This window comes from Mandrillus leucophaeus, unplaced genomic scaffold, assembly GCF_000951045.1.
Source record: "Mandrillus leucophaeus isolate KB7577 unplaced genomic scaffold, Mleu.le_1.0 Scaffold208, whole genome shotgun sequence".
In the NCBI taxonomy this organism is placed as follows: Eukaryota; Metazoa; Chordata; class Mammalia; order Primates; family Cercopithecidae; genus Mandrillus; species Mandrillus leucophaeus.
In genome coordinates, this window is record NW_012102121.1 from 3,251,479 (window position 1) to 3,266,827 (window position 15,349).

The 15,349-nt window shown below is 41.3% G+C and overlaps 1 protein-coding gene across 1 annotated transcript in view; it reads left to right on the forward strand.

Moving 5' to 3' along the window:
• The window catches only part of RUSC2 (RUN and SH3 domain containing 2), a 71,200-nt gene continuing 55,851 nt past the window's right edge, over positions 1-15,349 (forward strand). Inside the window, exon 1 of the mRNA XM_011980117.1 lies at positions 1-65. The gene's annotated coding sequence lies outside the window, so the exon portion shown is untranslated. The remainder of the gene's footprint in view (positions 66-15,349) is intronic.

A 15,349-nucleotide genomic window follows, 5' to 3' on the forward strand; every position in this document is an offset into this window, starting at 1 on the left:
ACACGCCGCCGCCGCTGCCGCTGCCGCCACCGGCGCGGAAGGACGAGGCTGAGGCGAGAAACGAGGTAGGAACGCCTCTCCGGAGGCGAGCAGGGTCCCACAGACCCACTGCCCCGCGTTCCAAGGACTCCCTTAGGGGAGGGCCTGTCTGCCCACCTATGTGCTCTCAGCGCCCGCCCTTCCCTTCAGCCCTTCCCCCTCGGCTGCGCCCGCCCTCTGCGTCCGCCCCGACCCCCTGGACAGACCTCGTCCCCAGCCCTTCTGACCCTCGGCCTTCTCCTGACCCTTCAGACTTGCGTCCACGGGACCTTCAAACACCCACCACCCACCGTCCCTTTAGGCGCTACCCCAGATGCATCCCCAACCGTCTCTTCAAATTGCCCCCTTGGGGACACCCTCCCCCACAAAACGACTCGCGCCCAGTAGTCACCTTGATATCCCAAGACCCTGTGACGGCTTTGGGGAAGCGCGGCCGCCCGGCACCCAGGCCCGCCACTGCATCGGGGTCCTCCCTACTGCCAGTTCCCGGGCGGGTCCTCTGCTCCCTCCACCCTTTTTAGTCTCTGCCTCCCGTTATTACCTGCCCGGCGTCGGCGTCGCTTCAGTCTCCGTCCCTCTGCCATCCAGTTTTATCTGGAGAAAACCTTTGGCTTGGCAGTACCCGTCCCCTACTACTGCACTCACTTGCTGCGAAGGGCACGGTGATCCTGTTAGCCACGGTTGGCTGCGGCCCTCCTGGCCGGCCCTGCGGACACGGGGAACTGTCCTGGGGGCAAGGACGGTACACCACTCATCTTTGCATCCCCAGTCCCCAGCACGGTGCCTGGCACATGGTAGTGTTGCCAGTGGAGGGTCTTCACTACCAGTTGTCCTTGGCGTTTTGAACAAAGAATTGAACAGCGAGCGGAGGAATGAAACGCAGGAACGAGTAGACCAGAGTCAGGCAAGGATTACCACTATGTGAACAGTGTCCGTGATAAAGAACACAGGCCTCAAAAAAATTTTTAATTTCTTAAAAGGCGGAATTTTCAAAGGACAAAGGGCCCTGAAACCTGTTTTTGTTTATTCCTAGGTGGGTGACCTGAGCAGATTTACTTTCCTGAGGGTATCAGGGTTTGGGTTCCGTGGGGAAGCAGGTGGTATCGCTGAGGGATGAACAATGGCTGGAAAGCTGCAGGAGTTGATAAGCTAGAAAGTAGTTACCTAATTAGTACTGGCATTATTGTAACTGGGGCTCAAAGTATTAGCAAATAAAAGTAGTGACTGGATTTTCTTAGCCGGCGCCTTAGATATTAAGTAGTGGTGGATGGCTTAATGGAAGGAAGAGCAGATCCAAACTGTATGCCTGGTATTCTGTTCCTTATGCCCTTCCTGCTGTGTGGCCAGCCACTGTTTCTCTTCTGTTTTGAGCCAGATTAGGATCCCTCTGATTTCTATGCTGGTGTTTAAGATTCCTTTTTGAAGCCACAGTTGCCTTAACTAGAGGCTGGGCATGTTCTCATTCACCCATTTCTAGTTTTGATTTATCCTTTTCCACTTTCTGTCTCCCACCCTCTGATATGTCTTTATAAAGTCTTGGATCAGGCCAGGCATGGTGGCTCAACCTGTAATCCCAGCACTTTGGGAGGCCCAGGTGGGCGGATCACTAGAGGTCAGAAGTTCAAGACCAGCCTGGCCAACATGATGAAACTCCATCTCTACTAAAATTACGAAAATTACCAGGCATGGTGGTGTGCACATGTAGTCCCAGCAACTCAAGAGGCTGAGGCAGGAGAATCACTTGAACCTGGGAGGCAGATGTTGCAGTGAGCTGAGATCCTGCCACTGCACTCCAGTCTGGGTGACAGCGACGCTCCGTCTCAAAATAAAAGCCTTGGATCACAGCGTGGGGAGGGGCTCCTGAGCTGGATGGATTAAGCAATACAATTTTTTTTAACAGTATCTTTTTAATGGCCTTTTCTACTTTTTCTTGTCTAGGCTCCCTGTTAAGACCTCAGTTACCCCAGAACACCCTGGGTTATTTTTTCCTCACCTCCAATACTTCAGTGTTGCCAGATAAAACACAGGGTGCCCAGTTAAATTTGAATTTCAGATAAACAACAGGGAGTCCTGTATTTTTACTTGCTAAATCTGGCAAGTTCATGGGAAGGGCTTATATGTTCTATTTTTCTCTCTGGGGCTTATCTGCAAATTTAGGATAATAGCTCACCCTTTTCTTCCTGTTACTCATACACAATGACTATGCACCCTGCTAAAAGTCACTTGACTGAAGAGATGGTTCACTTCATGTTAGGGTAAGGGCGGGCTATCTAGAGATGGTCTGATTGATCAGTATTGAAGTTACCCAGGAAAAAAACACCCATTCAGACACTGGCATTTAATATAATTTTTGTCAAATGAGTTCATCATGTAAAACGAGCGCATTATTTTGAGTAGCCAGATGTCAACATTGCTCTGAGAGAGCTAGGTGATGGGGTAGAAGGGAATTTTAACAGCAACAAAATAACTCATAGCAGAACTTGTGCTGTACCATATTTACTCTTTATTGTGGTAAAATAAATATATATATATATAAAACATAGAATTTACCATTGTAATCATTCTCAAGTGGCATTAAATATATTCACATTATTGTACGACCATTACTGACATCAATCTCCAGAACTTTTTTCATCTTCCCAGACTAAAACTCCGTACCAGTAAGACACTAAATCCCCATTTCTCCCTACTCAGGCCGAGGCAACCACCATTCTACTTTCTATCTTTGAATTTGACTACTGTGGGTACCTCATATAAGTGGAATCATGCACTATTTGTCCCTTCGTGACAGGTTTATTTCGGTTAGCATAATGTCTTTTTTGTTTTTTTGGGTGTTTAAAAAACTTATTTTAGGTTCGGGGGTACATGTGAGGGTTTGTTATATAGATTAACTTGTTTCACAGGGGTTTATTGTACAGATTATTTCATCACCCAGGTATTAAACCTGGTACCCAATAGTTTTCTTTTTTTTTTTTGAGACGGAGTCTGGCTCTGTTGCCCAGGCTGGAGTGCAGTGGCCGGATCTCAGCTCACTGCAAGCTCCGCCTCCCGGGTTTACGCCATTCTCCTGCCTCAGCCTCCAGGCACCCGCCACCTCGCCCGGCTAATTTTTTGTATTTTTTAGTAGAGACGGGGTTTCACCGGGTTAGCCAGGATGGTCTCGATCTCCTGACCTCGTGATCCGCCCGTCTCGGCCTCCCAAAGTGCTGGGATTACAGGCTTGAGCCACCGCGCCCGGCAATAGTTACCTTTTCTGCTCCTCTCCCTCCTTCCACCCTCAAGAAGACCCTAGTTCCTGTTGTTTCTTTCTTTGTGTTTATACGTTCCCATCATTTAGCTCTCACTTATAAGTGAGAATATGCAGTTTTCTGTTTCTGTTAGAATATTTGGTTTTCTGTTTCTGTTAGTTTGCTAAGGATAATAACCTCCAGCTCCATCTATGTTTCTGCAAAAGACATGATCTCATTCTTTTTTACAGCTGCATAGTATTCCATGGTGTATGTGTACCACATTTTCTTTATCCAGTCTGTCATTGATGGGTATTTAGGTTGATTCCACGGCTTTGCTATTGTAAATAGTGCTGCAGTTGGTTAGCATAATGTCTAAAGTTCATCCATATTATAGCCTGTATCAGAACTTCCCTCCTTTTATTTCTATTTACTTTTTTGAGACAGAGTCTCCCTCCGTCACCCAGGCTGGAGTGCAGGACACGATCTTGGCTCACTGCAACTTTTACCTCCCGGGTTCAAGTGATTCTCATGCCTCAGCCTCCTATGTAGCTGGAATTACCGATGCATGCCACCCTGCCCGGCTAATTTTTGTATTGTTAATAGAGAGGGGGTTTCACCATACTGGCCATGCTGGTCACAAACTTCTGACCTCAAGTGATCCACCGGCCTCTCAGCCTCCCAAAGTGCTGGGATTACAGGTGTGAGCCACTGCACTCAGTCAGAATTTCACTCCTTTTAAAAGCTGAATAATATTCCATTGTATGTATACACTATATTCTGTTTATTCATCTGTTGATGGATACTTTGGTTGCATCTATCTTTTGGCTATTATGAAAAATGCTGCTATGAACATGAGTGTACAGATATGTTTGAGTCCCTGCTTTTAGTTTTTGTGGGTATATACCCAGAAGTGGGGTTGTATGGTAATTTTATGTTTGTTTATTTATTTTATTTTATTTTTGAGGAACCACTGTTTTCCACAGTGGCTATAGCATTTTATGTTCTCATCAGCAATGCACAAGGGCTCCAATTTTTCCACATCCTTGGCAACACTTGTTTTCTTTTTTTTAAATAACAACCATCCTAGGCTGGGCATGGTGACTTATGCCTGTAATCCCAACACTTTGGGAGGCCGAGGTGGGTGGATCACCTGAGGTCAGGAGTTCAAGACCAGCCTGGCCAACATGGTAAAACTCTATCTCTACTGAAAATACAAAAACTAGCCAGGCATGGTGGCGCACACCTATAATCCCTGAGGCAGGAGGCTGAGGCAGGAGAATGACTTGAACCAGGAGGCTAAGGTTGCAGTGAGCTGAGCTCATGCCACTGCACTCCAGCTTGAGTGACACAGCAAAACTCCATCTCAAAATAATAATAATAATATAACCATCCTAAGTAGTGTGAAGTGATAGCTCATGATTTTGATTCATATTTCTCTAAGGAAAAGATATTGAGCATTTTTTCATGTATTTGATATCTATCGGCCATTTGTATATCTTTGGAGAAATGCCTATTCAAGTCCTTTGCCGATTTTTGAATTGGGTTGGTTGTTGTTGAGTTGTAAGAGTTTTTTAATACATTTTGGACATTAATCCATTCTCAGATGTATGATTTGCAAATATTTTCTCCTATTCCATGGATTGCCTTTCACTCTGTTGACAGTGTCCTTTGATGCACAAAAGTTTTTAAATTTGAAATCTAATTAATCTTATTTTTCTTTTGTTACCTGTGCATTTAGTGTCTTACCCAAGAATCATTGCCAAATTAAGTGACATGAAGTTTTCCCTCTGTTTTCTTGTTTTATGTGTATATATATATTTATATACATAAAACTATATATATATATAGTTTTAGCTCTTTAGGTCTTTGATCCATTTTGAGTTAATTTTTGTATGTGATGTAAGATAAGGGTCTAATTTCATTTGTTTGCTTCTGGATATCCAGTTTTTCGAAAAACCATTTGTTGAAAAGACTGACCTTTCCCCACTGAATGGTATCGGCTCCCTTGTCAAAACTCATCTGACCAGATATGTGAGGGTTTATTTCTGGGCTCTCTGGTCTCTTCCGTTGGTCTTTATGTCCATCTTTATGCTGATAAAACACTGTTTTGATTACTGTAGCTTTGTAGTAAGTTTGGAAAATCAAGAATGTAAGTCCTCTAACTTTGTTTTTCTTTTTCAAGATTGTTTTGGTTGTTCAGGATCCCTTGAGATTCTATATGAATTTTAGGATGGATTTTGCTATTTATGCAAAAAACATTGTTGGGATTTTGGTAGGGATTGTATTGAATCTCTAGCTGACTTTGGGTAATACTGACACCTCTAATGATAGCAAGTTTTCCAATTCATGATCAACCAGATGTTTTTCCATTTATTTATGTCTAATTTCTTCCAGCAGTGTTTTGTATTTCTCAGTGTACAAGTCTTTCACTTCCATGGTTAAGTTCATTCCTAAGTATTTTATTCTTTCTGATGTTACTGTATTGTTTTAATTTCCATTTCAGATTGTTCATTGTTAGTTTTTAGGAATACAGCTGATTAGACAAAGTTGCTCCAAAACCAAAGCAAAAGAACCATCAGAGAGTGATGAGCGAGCTAGTAACCAGAGAAACTCTCGAGTCAGTGGTTGAGTTAGCAACGGAGGAGGAGGGCTTAGATCTAGACAGAGTCTGAATGAGAGCATGCAACAAGTGGGGACCTACCTCAAGGCTGCAGAGGTTGAGGCATGAGAGAGCCAAACCTCAATCGAGCAGGTTCTCAGGAAGCTCTCAGAGAGGATCACAGAGAATCAACAGGAAACAGGAGTCTCTAGAGAAACTCGACTTAAAATTAAGTCAGGCAGTATCACCAGTTGAGCCATAAATAATAGGCTCATGTCCACAGAAACAAAACTTGGTGCATTAAATCTTCTTTTGTTTCTACAAAGGCTCCCCAAGGGTTGGCTAACCTTAGAGATGCTATGTCTCCTGCACCTGCAGTCACTTATCCTGATCTATCAAACTTGCACTTGGCCAGCCCATCTGCTCCTCCTGCTGAAGGTAATGCATGGGATCCATGCTCAGACAATTGTAAGCCAAGTTCTGTGATACGTCAACTCCTGGTGTTGTCCTATTTGAATATCCTAAATTTCCCACAAGAGTTGTCATGAATGTAACATGTAAAGTTACTACCACTGATGATTCCTCTGAAGAATTCCATGCAACCATCAGAAGGTGCAAGATCCTAGAGACTTACATATCTTGGGCATTTTCCAGGAGTGCTCCTTCAACTATCGCCCTGCACCTGATCAAGCTGGATGTACTATAGTAAAACAATATGTAACAGATCCATGCACTTCATGGTGGTATTGTGGAAATGGCCCTGACATATGGCCACTCACTTGACAGCTGTACAAAAGACAGTTATGTTTTTGCCTAGAGGATGCTAAGGTTAAAATTGTCTTTATTGCTCATCTTCCCCACTTATACTGAGCACACGTGGCATAGCCGAGATTAAACTAGGAGTGTATATACTTGAATCTGGCACCAAGTTATCATTTAATCCTCCCAAAATGAATAGTGACTACACAGTCAAGCATTTTTAACGGGCAAGTACTTGAGCACCCAACCCATGTAAAATTTGACAATCTGCACCTGTCCTTCCCCTTAGATAGTGAGTACACGTTTCTAGATGACAGGTTCGGTGTAGACTGTGCAGATGCATCTGGCCAAGTTGTCGTGATGATTTCTTATTGAGTGAAGAGAAATACACCACAGCAATACATTGTGGATATGTTGACTCCATTAATTGATAGTGCAGTCATCACTGAGAAGCAACATTCAGTCTTTTCTTGCAGATCCTCACTGTACAACCCCTTACTGATATGACCCCATTTGTTGAGCACGTTGTGAATGAAAAGAACTTAATTGGGTTAGTAAACTGGAGAACTGTTTTGTTTTGGCATTGCAAACCCATTTGGGTAGAATTTGTTCCATGGGTCAACAACTCTCTATACCCTGGCCATGTATAATATCACAATTATGTATTACCAGCCATATACCCAAATACTGTATGCTACTTCTCCTCAAGTCAGCAGCAGATTGTATGTCCTAATAAACACATCCGTGGGAAGCTATCTCAGGACGACAAGATCTTCATCATACCCCAAGAAGATCTCCAGACCTAGGGTGATTAAAACATTAACTGTGGACATTAAAGACATTGATATTATTAATGATATGCACACTCATGTCCACTTAACTGCCCTCTTGCATTGGCAGTGGGCCCCTTAGTAGATGTAGAGGCTACCAAACATGAGATCATTGGGCATGCAAAGTCTGTCTCTTTCACTCCTTGGGTGCAGGATTTATCACTTCTCTGTCCCTGTGGAACATTGTGAAAAATATGTATCTACATCTGTCACACTTAGACCAAACGTTGTTTCTCCTATCTCTTGTTGTAACTGCCATAGGAAAATTATACATGTACTGCAGGACTGTAGAACAACTTTGCCTATATTCTCAGCTAATTAAATTTAAAAAAAAAAAACACCTAATTTCTATGTGTTGACTTTGTACCCTGCAGCATTGCTGACACTAATAAATGATTAGTGTATTTGCAACTAATCATTGTTAGTGCTAATGTTTTTGTGGCATCTTTAGGGTGTTCTCCATACAAGATCATGTAATCTTGGAACAGAGATAATTTTACTTTTTTTTTTTTTTTTCCCCCAATTTGGATGCCTTTTATTTCTTTTTCTTACCTAATTGCTCAGGCTAAGCCTTCTAGTACCATTAAATAGAAATGGCAAAAGAATGCCAGGTTTGGTGGCTCATGCCTGTGATCTCAGCACTTTGGGAGGCTGAGGCAGGCAGATCATGTGAGGTCAGGAGTTCGAGACCAGCCCGGCCAACATGGCGATACCCTGTCTCTACTGAAAATACAAAAATTAGCCAGACATCTTGGCGCCGCCTTGTAATCCCAGCTACTTGGGTAGCTGAGGCAGGAGAATTGCTTGAACCCGAGAGGCAGAGGTTGCAGTAAGCCGAGATCATGCCACTGAGCTGAGATCATGCCATTGCACTCGAGCCTGGAAGACAGAGCGAGACTCCGTCTCAAAGGGGAAAAAAAAAAAAGCCAGGCACGGTGGCTCATGCCTGTGATCCCAGCTCTTTAGGAGGCCGAGGTGGGTGGATCACGAGGTCAGGAGATCAAGACCATCCTGGCAAACATGGTGAAACCCCGTCTCTACTAAAATTAAAAAAAAAAAAAAAAAAAAAAAGCCGGGTGTGGTGGCATGTGCCTGTAGTCCCAGCTACTCAGGAGGCTGAGGCAAGGGAATCACTTGAACCCAGGAGGCAGAGGTTGCAGTGAGCCAAGATTGCGCCACTGCATTCCAGCCTGGTGACAGAGCAAGACTACGTCTCAAAAAACAACAACAACAAAAAAGAGAAATGGCAAAAGTGAACCATTTCTCTTAACACACGATCCTTATGCGATTGTTAATTTGGTATGCAAGTCCTTAATAGACACTGAAAACAACATTATTTTAGCCTGGTATATTATTAATGTTAACAGTAGTGAGGCCGGGCATGGCAGCTTACGCCTGTAATCCCAGCACTTTGGGAAGCCGAGGCAGGCAGATGACTTGAGGCCAGGAGTTCAAGACCAGCCTGGGCAACATGGTGAAACCCCAGCTCTACTAAAAATACAAAAATTAGCTGGCGTGATTGCGTGCATATGTAATCCCAGCTACTTGGGAGGCTGAGGCACAAGAATTGCTTGAACCCAGGTGGCAGAGTCTGTAATGAGTTGAGATTGTGCTACTGTACTCCAGCCAGGGCGACAGAGTGAAACTGTATCTCAAAAACAAAAATAACAACAAAAATAGTAGTCCTCAAGAAAAGTTAAATTATAGCCTACATAATACATTTTAAAAACTTCTACCAAAACAAAGTTTTTTAAAAATTGATTTTGATACTTTAGGAAGAAACCCTCTTTTCCTTGGAATTCTTGGTTTAATAAAAGTCTTTTATCTTCAAGAAGATGAGATGGTAAACTCTGAGGTATGTGTTGTATTTTTGGCTTCTTGTGTGAGTTCCTGCAGACAAGGACAATAGACTGATAACTGGGTGTAAAGAAAAATAGGGCCAGCCAACTTCTGGCTAAAATTTAATTATCTTAGGATCAAAAGTCTAAACTTAACTTGTTTATCTTAGGATCCAAAAAAATCTATATTTAACTTACCTGTTTTTATACTTTGTGCTTCCTTTCTTTTCCTGTGTAATTCTTTTAAAAAAAGAAAATGCACCCTTGTATTTAGTGTACTTCAGGAAAATGGACATTTATTTTTATCCACGCCCAGGCAAAAGAAAAAGAGCAAAGTTCTCCTAAAGGCAGCATAGATAGGATTTAGATGAACCCAAGGTAAAAAGCAAAAACTGCAGGGGAGAAAGTTGGGAACCTACTACTAGTCCCATTCATCCTGGAGTTGTTTCTCTTCCAAAATGTTCTTTACTTGTTTTTTGAAAGTTGTTTATTTCTTTTTAAAGATAGAGTAAAACTTTGTTAAAGTTGGCTGTATTCTATTTATTTAAAGTTATAGCAAAACAGAACAGCTTATTTTTCTAGAGTTCTGGATAGCTAGATTTTTTCTATAAGACTAATGATTTCCTTTTAAACATCTCCCAAAGCCTAGTGATTCAGACATTTCTGTGTTACCGTATTAGTCTCTTTTTATGCTGCTGATAAAGACATACCCAAGACTGGGCAATTTACAAAAGAAAGAGGTTTAAAGGACTTAAAGGCAAGGAGGAGCAAGTCACATCTTACATGGATGACAGGCAAAGAGAGAGAGCTTGTGCAGGGAAACTCCCCCTTATAAAACTATCAGATCTTATAAGACTTATTCACAATCACAAGAACAGCATGGGAAAGACATGCCCCCATGATTCAAGTACCTCCCACCAGGTCCCTCTCACAACACGTGGGAATTCGAGATGAGATTTGGCTGGGGACACAGGCACAGCCAGACCATATCACTTATCTATTACTGTATAACAAAACACCCCAAAACTTAGTGACTTAAAACAACAATTGATTATATTTCACAATTTTGTGGGTGGGCTGGTGTTTTTTGTACTTCTAAAAAGAGTTCTAAGAATGCTTTTACTAGGAGCACTACTGGAATGAGTTAAATTTCTCAAGGTGGCTACTTTGTTTTTCGAAGTTTTAAAGATTATTTGCTCTTGCCAATTATTCCCTCATAACCAATGTGACCACTTTGAAGGACACATCTTATTTGGTGATACAAGAGCTATTCTACTTTAAAATATTTCTCTCTTTAGTTTTATATTTATAGCTATAGTTAACTTCTTAGATAGCATAATGTCTCTTTCAGTTTATATGATGATTTATATAATGTTCTTTGCCTGATATCCAACGCAGCAGCCTGCAACCGTATTAGTTTATTCATCCTTAATGACAGTGGCTGGAGAAAGGAGGGCTGGAAGCAGGATCACCTGCCTCATTATACATTTGTGAGTCCTTTCTGACAACCAGGTGATGGTGATGAATAGCTAACAAGGAGCATTTATCTTATGAGGAAAAAAAGACAGCTGTGGTTTTTTATTGGCCTGTGAGAATCTGTAGTAGAAAATAAAGAATTTCAAACTTTTTTAAAAACAGACTTTTGTTCAAATATATTCTACAGGAAAGGGACTCAAAAAGAGAAAAGTTGGGCTGTTTTGGTTGAATGATGGAGTTGGGAGAAGTAGAGTCTAACCTGTTCAGGTTTCCCTCTTTTCGTCTACATCCCCTTCACTTCCTTTTCAAAGTCCCCTAAAGGAACTCTGTAAAGAATAGTTCAGAAGTCACTGATACAGGCCCGGTGCAGTAGCTCACACCTGGAATCCCAGCACTTTGGGAGGCCAAGGCAGGTGGATTGCCTGAGCTCAGGAGTTTGAAACTAGCCTTGGCGACATGGAGAAACCCCGTCTCTACCAAAAATTAAAAAATTAGCCAGGCGTGGTGGGGGGCACCTATAGTTCCAGCTCCTCCTGAGGCTGAGGCACAAGAATCGCTTGAACCTGGGAGGCAGAGGTTGCAGTGAGCCAAGACCGTGCCACTGCACTCCTGCCTGGGTGACAGAGTGAGACTCCATATCAAAAGAAATGTCACTGATACAGATATTTCTCCTACTGAGTTATGACTTCAAGGTAGAAAGAGATAAAGATAAATGGTTGAGTTTGGGATATATATAATCTTCAACTGACCATGCACCAGTAGTAGCCAACCATGGTTCAAGAGACATGTAACCAAAATATGTACTGCATACATACCGTCTCCAAATTCCTATGTGAAATCCTTAGCCTTAATTAATGAGTTTCATGGAACCAGAAATGAATTCACTTACCCCAAATGGACATTTGTGGTTTTACAGTATTTTTTAAAAAAAATTTCAACAGTTTTTGGGATACAGGTGGTTTTTTGGTTACTTGAATAAGTTCTTTTTTTTTTTTTTTTTTTTTGAGAGGTAGTTTTGCTCTTGCTGCCCAGTCTGGAGTGCAGTGGTGCAATCTCGTCTCACTGCAACCTCCACCTCCCAGGTTCAAGCGATTCTCCTGCCTTACCCTCCTGAGTAGCTGGGATTACAGGCACACACCACCATACCCAACTAATGTTTTGTATTTTTAGTAGAGATGGGGTTTCAACCTGTTGGCCAGGCTGGTCTTGAACTCCTGTCCTCAGGTAATCCACCTGCCTTGGCTTCCCAGAGTGCGGGGATTACAGGCGTGAGCCACTGCACCCAGCCAGATAAGTTCTTTAGTGGTGACTTCTGAGATTTTGGTGCACCATCACCTGAGCAGTGTACACTATGCCCAAATATAGTCTTTTATCCCTCACCACCCCGGCTCCGCCCTTACTCCTCTAGTCCCCAAAGTCTATTATATCGTTCTTACGCCTTTAAATCCTCATAGTTTAGCTCCTACTATGAGTGAGAACATGAGATATTTGGTTTTCTATTTCTCAGTTACTTCACTTACAATAGTGGCCTCCAGCTCCATCCAAGTTGCTAAAAAGACCATTATTTTATTCCATTTTATGACTGAGTAGTATTGCATGGTGTATATATACCATATTTTCTTTATCCACTTGGTTGATGGCTGTGTAGGTTGCTTCCATATTTTTGCAATTGCCAATTGTGCTGCTATAAACATGTGTGTACATGTGTCTTTTTCATATAATGACTTCTTTTCCTTTGGGTAGATACCCAGTAGTGGGATTGCTGGGTCAAATGGTAGTTCTACTTTTAGTTCTTAAAGGAATTACCATACTGTTTTCCATAGTGGTTGTACTAGTTTACATTCCCAATAGCATCCCAATAGCAGTGTATAAGTGTTCCCTTTTCACCACATCCGCAGCAACAACATCTATTATTTTTTTTCTTTTTTTTTCTTTTTTGAGACAGAGTTTCACTCTGTCATCCAGGCTGGAGTGCAGTGGCATGATCTTGGCTCACTGCAACCTCCACCTCCCAGGTTCAAGCAATTCTCGTGACTCAGCCACCTGAGTAGCTGGGATTATAGGCGCATGCCACCATGCCCAGCTAATTTTTGTATTTTTGGCAGAGACAGCGTTTTGCCATGTTTCCCAGGGTGGTCTCGAACTCCTGGCCTCAAGTGATCTACACGCCTCGGCCTGCCAAAGTGTTAGGTTTACAGGCGTGAGCCACTGCTACTGGCCATTTTTATACTTTTTAATTATTAACTTTATGAAAAAATCTTTGTCCACATCTCTGATAATTTCCTTAGGATAGAATTCTAGAGGTGGAGTTACTGAGTTAAATGATTTGAACAGTTTTAAGGCTTGAGATATCTATTTTTCTGAGCTCATGAAGATTGTACCAAAATATATACACACTGGCAATGGATGAATATGCCTGTTACACTTGCCTTCACCAGAATTAACTATTATTATTTTGTTTGATAATTGGCAGCCAAAAGGTGGTAATTTATTGTTTTAAAGTTCAAACTTTTTGTATGTTCATTAAGTATATTTTATTTCCTCTTCTATGAAATGTTTGTTCATATCCTGCCAATTTTTCTATTAAGATCTTAGTTTTTGGTGTTTTTTTTTTTTTTTTTTTTTGAGACGGAGTTTCGCTTTTGTTGCCCAGGCTGGAGTGCAATGGCACAATCTCGGCTCACCGCAATCTCCACCTCCCGGGTTCAAGCGATTCCCCTGCCTCAGCCTCCCAAGTTGCTAGTATTACAGGCATGCACCACCATGCCCGGCTAATTTTGTATTTTTAGTAGATATGGGGTTTTGCCACGTTGGCCAGGCTGGTTTCAAACTCCTGACCTCAGGTGATCCCCCCGCCTTGGCCTCCCGAAGTGCTGGGATTATAGGCATGAGCCACCATACCCAGCCAAGATCTTAGTTTTAAGTGAAATAAGAAAGTCACAGGACAAATATAGCATGATTCCACTTGTATTAGTTACCAAAATAGTTAAAATCACAGAAGTAAAAACAGAAGGAATGGTGGTGGCCAAAGCCTGGGGTGGGGGTTCTGGGGGGGACTAGGGATTTGCTCTTTCATGGGTATAAAGTTTCAGTTATACAAGCTGAATAAGTTCTAGAGATCTGCTGTACAATGCTATGCTTATAGTTAGTTAACAATACGTGCTGTACACTTAAACACTAGTTAGGAGGTTAGATCTTATGTGTTTTCACCACAATTTTTTTTAATCTCAGTTTTTAGTTATTCACACAAGTTCTTTACACATTAAAGATACATGCCTTTTGTTATAATTATAGCAAATATTTGCTTGCCTTTTAATTTTTGTGATTTTTGACATACAGAATTTCATAAAATCTATATGGTTAAGTCTTCAGTTTTCTTTTGTGATTTCATTACTCCTTCTTTCAGCAAATGCCCTGGGAGTCTATGTCTTGAGTCTGGGACTGTGGAGCTCAGGTCTTTCTGAGGAACTCTTTGTATGCACATGGTTCTAACTGAAATCCCTTCCTTAGCCCCCGACCCTGCCACATATTTCTACTCCTCTAACAGTTCAGTCAGTCATTGACTCTCCTGAAACCTTTCTTGATTACCTCATGCAAACTTGGGTATGATTTCCACTATGCCTTCATTTAACCTTGTCTGGAGCTCCATTGTAACAATTAACAAATTATATTATATGACCATAAACTCCATGAGGACAAGAATAGAGTCTGTGAATCCAGGATCTCTCAGAGATCTAGAGAGAAATTGGCCTTTTTCATTTAATACATGAAATTCTTCATATATTGAAAATGATTGAAATCCAAACCACTATTGTAATAATTTTAGTATATTTTAAATATTTACATTAACAAATTAATTTTATACTGTAATGATTGTACTTAGGACAAAAACAACATGATCATCTCAGTGGATGCAGAAAACACATTTGGCAAGTTTATGATAAAAACACTCAACTAGGAATAGCATCTAACTTCCTCAACCTGATAAAGGGCATCTACAAAAAACCCACAGCTAATATCGTTCTTAAGGTGAAAGATTGAAAACTTTCTCTCTAAGATCAGGAATAAAAGAAGGATGTCCATTCTTAACACTTCTATTCAATATTGTACTGGAAATTCTAGTCATAACAATTAGGCAAGAAAAATAAAAGGTATCCAGATTGGAAAGGAAGAAATATAACTATTGCTATATGCAGATGATACGATCTTATATATAGAAATCTTAAGGAATCCATAAAAACTATCATAACTAATAAACTAGTTCAGTAAGATTGTAGGATACAAGATCAATGGGGATGGGCTCGCTTTTAGGAGTGATGAAAATATTTCAAAGTTAGATTGTGGTCAAGAGTTGCACAACTCTGTAAACACACTAAATTGTATACATTAAAAAGGTGAATTTTATACTATATGAATTACATGTTAATAAAGCTGTTATTTTAAAAATATACTTATAACTTTGAATATAAGGATGAAAAGCTAAATTTGAAGTCCTTTGTAAGTATCAGGCTTCCTGTCCCCCTTCCCCACAATTCGTGATAGGCTTTATTTTCCACTATATATTTCTGGTGCCTAACA